This window comes from Zingiber officinale, chromosome 2A, assembly GCF_018446385.1.
Source record: "Zingiber officinale cultivar Zhangliang chromosome 2A, Zo_v1.1, whole genome shotgun sequence".
NCBI lineage: Eukaryota > Viridiplantae > Streptophyta > Magnoliopsida > Zingiberales > Zingiberaceae > Zingiber > Zingiber officinale.
In genome coordinates this window covers 9,539,200-9,542,838 of record NC_055988.1, presented here as the reverse complement: position 1 = coordinate 9,542,838, position 3,639 = coordinate 9,539,200, and the positions used below count along the sequence as shown (strand labels likewise).

The following is a 3,639-nucleotide window of genomic DNA, read 5'->3' as shown; positions in this document are numbered from 1 at the left end:
CAAATTTCAAAATGAGAGTATGAGCAACAGATGGTTGGTATACACCACAATCTAAAATTGTCTCTCACCATTCGAATTAAGATATTGTACATAAGTAGTCACTTTATACTCTCAAGGCTAACCTACATGCTATCATGAGTCCACACACCACCAAACACTGACAGCGTTATATCACACGTCTCGGAGTTGGACCTCTTCATCTTACCCCAAGACACTTAGTTCAAGCCAAGGTCAAGTGGTTGTCTCGCACTCTCACCCATAAACCATGTGTAATTCGAACAAGTGTTAAGCATGTTAAAACTAAAAGATTTCAGATATCTCTACAATAGTATGATATTATACACTTTAAGTCTAAGTTCTCGTGAATCTATTTTTGAACTCTACCCAAAAGACCTCATACTAATGGAGATATCTTCATCTTATAAACTCATGATCTTTTCCATATATTTTCAATATGGGACTTTGATTGTATTCCCAATAGACCAATGTGCATGCCGCATAGCACTTTGTGCTGAGCACCTTTGCATGTCGCATAACACTCTGTGATGATAGTCTTTTTTTGTTCTTCTCAACAAGATAGAAACTACAACTCTCTTCTTTCTTAGACTCCATTTTCTTTTCTTTCTTTTCTCACTTCCATACTTCATATAAGAAGTATGAATTTATAGGATAAGATAAGAATGAGGGTTACTAACCTTCATATGAATGCCCTATATTAAGCATAATTTACTTACATATATTAATACCTCATAGTAGATATAAATTACTTACATGTATGAACACTACAAAAAATAAGACATTTTGGGACGAATTTTAAAAAAAAATTCGTTGCAAAATTTTTTGGGACGAAATCAGGGACGAAAATATTTTCGTCCCAAAATCTTTGATGCCAACTTTTGGAACGAATTATGGTTTGTTGCAAATTCGGCAACGAATTTGGGGACAAAATTGGCGACGAATAAAATTTTCGTCCCCAAATTCGTCGCAAAAAAGGAACGAATAATTTTTTGTTGCAAACTTAGCAACGAATTTGGGGATGAATTCAGTTCGGAGGAAATAATTTTTTGTTGCCAAATTTGTCCCTATTTTTGCAACAAATTTGGGGACAATTCGGTGTCAAATTATTTTTTGTTGCTAAGTTTGTCCCTAATATTGCAACGAATTTGGGGACGAATTCGGTGACAAATTTTTTTTTGTTGCCAAATTTGTCCCTAATTTTGCAACAAATAATAAATTTGTTGCAAAATTGGCAACGTATTTTGCAACAAAATTTGGCAATGACTTCAATATTCGTAGCCAAATTCGTTGATAATTTTCATAAGCATTTGCGACGAATTTGGGAACAAAAAATACTAATTTAATTAATAAATAAATTTTCGTCCCAAAATTCATCCCAGAATCTGGGACGAATTTTGTGGATTCATCCCAAAATTCGTCCCAAAATCTGGGACGAATTTTGTGGATTCATCCCAGAATTCGTCCCAAATTCTGGGACGAATCCACATATTCGTCCCAGATTCTGGGACGAAAATAAATTTGTCGCAAAATTATTGAGGATTACGATAGAGTGGGAACAAATCGTTTTCGTCGCCAAATTCGTCCCTAATATTAAATTTTATTTCCAAATTAAATTTCTTTCTATAATTCAATCCATAGATACATAAACACCAAATTCAAATAACATATTATATACATTCAACACATCCTAATTTCACATACAGGAGTAATAATTGAACTCGATCAACTCATAATTCAACAAACATAAAGATCTCAACAAATTTTACAAGATCTATCTTGTTTAAGCTTCTAGAAAATATTATAAAGTTCAACAATCAAATGTTATATAAATCCATCATCCATCCAAGGAGGTAAATAAACTAAGAATACATCAAGTCATCTTTGTCTGCCACAAAAGCTTTGCACCCCCTCAAATCTCCTTTACCTACATAGCAACAAACAAATAAACCAGATCATGTGTAACAAGAAAGATTATAAATATGATACGATATGCCCATGCAACAAGAAAGATTGGAAACAAGACATAACTGTGAAATTCCTTAAACATTCAAATAAATGCCCTATTTACCAACGATATGAACCATCCATGTCATAAAATTATAAGAAGTATCTTGAAGCTAAGTAAAAGTATCGTAAATATGATACAACCTAATATAAATGGCACATCAAATTGTTATAATAATACCTATTTCACCATATCAATCAATAGCTACAAATATTCTATGTCCATGACACATGGAGAGCATGAAAGATATTCTTAAAATTTCCTAACATATGAAAATAGCTCAAATGAAGAAAACACAAACTAATTAAACTTAATTTTTTCGTGATACAAGTGTTTTAGTAATCATGGTTACTTGGTTGCTAGGTAAACTCTAATCATAATTTGTAATTTGAACTAATAATACAATAGTAACAAATTTCAATAAATTAAAAGCAATTAAAAAATAAATAAATAAATAAAATTAAAAGTTTAACATGTTACTTAATACTTACTTTTTTCTCGGACCTTTAGTTCGCCTTACCAACCCTGTTAAAAACAAATTGACAATATTAATTAAAATAAAAATTACAAAAGTTAACAAGCCATTGATTAATGTGTAAAACAGTAAACATGAGACAAATAATCATCATACATAATTATGGAAAATTTTTTTAAATAAGCTAACAAAACTTACCCATCATCAAAAATCAAAGTCATCATTGTGATTATCATCATCCTCCTCCTCCGTCTCCTCTTCCTCATTCTGCATTATACCTGAATTCTTGTTATACATCCAACTTCGCTCATTCTGCATTTTAACTGAATTCAGCTATTTAGTTAAACATTATTAAAAGAGATAAATCTTATCATTGAAGACGAAACAACAAAGAACAGCTTATCAAAAAGAAGAAACACAATTAATCAACTATAAAATAACTATTTAAAGCTAACTTTATATACAGATCATTAAATGCATATTAATGAACTTAGGAATACCGAAAAAAGGTGAACAAATACAGTTGTCTTCAACTACACTGATATCACGCCAAATTGAGACCTGCACAAACAACATTATCAATTATTATAGTATTAATCTAACAATTTTAATAGAGTTGAAGCAATTGTAATTAAATTGAAATAATAATATTTTAATGGAACAAAATTTGGAAAAAACAAAATTACTCTCTATATTAGAGCAATTATGGATCAGAATTGACATTTTTTTAAATGAAAAATAAAATATTTTGATAAGGATGTTTTTGAGATAAAAAAATAGAATAGGGCCGCTTCTGTTATTTTCTTTAAAAGAAAATTTTTTTAACAGTAATAATAATGATGAGCACCCTTTAAATTTTGTATCAAAGAAAAAAAAAACATGTCAACTTTATTGTAATTTGTCCCTCCATTAATTAATTCCAATCTAAAAACTATCCTACAAGTATTTGTAATGATAAAGAGGATCAGTACAAAGAAAATCAAAGGTAAATTTATACCTATGGTATATTGGAGCTCCCCATACATTTAGGATTCGAAACCCTAGTATCAAAATTTTGCCCTAGTGTAGTTGAGATTTTATTACTTCCACACCCCTAAACTGCACATCTATATACAAGAAGAACTACAAATCTTTATCCAAA

General features: G+C 30.2%; 1 long non-coding RNA gene across 1 annotated transcript; it reads right to left on the bottom strand.

Annotated features, from left to right (window-relative positions):
- Positions 1 to 2,065: 2,065 nt before the first annotated feature.
- Positions 2,066 to 3,032, bottom strand: LOC122044392. Its single transcript, XR_006129540.1, has 3 exons — positions 2,999 to 3,032; positions 2,697 to 2,821; positions 2,066 to 2,548 (listed from the first exon to the last, which is right to left on the bottom strand). It is a non-coding gene; the product is annotated as an uncharacterized LOC122044392 (long non-coding RNA).
- Positions 3,033 to 3,639: the final 607 nt, after the last annotated feature.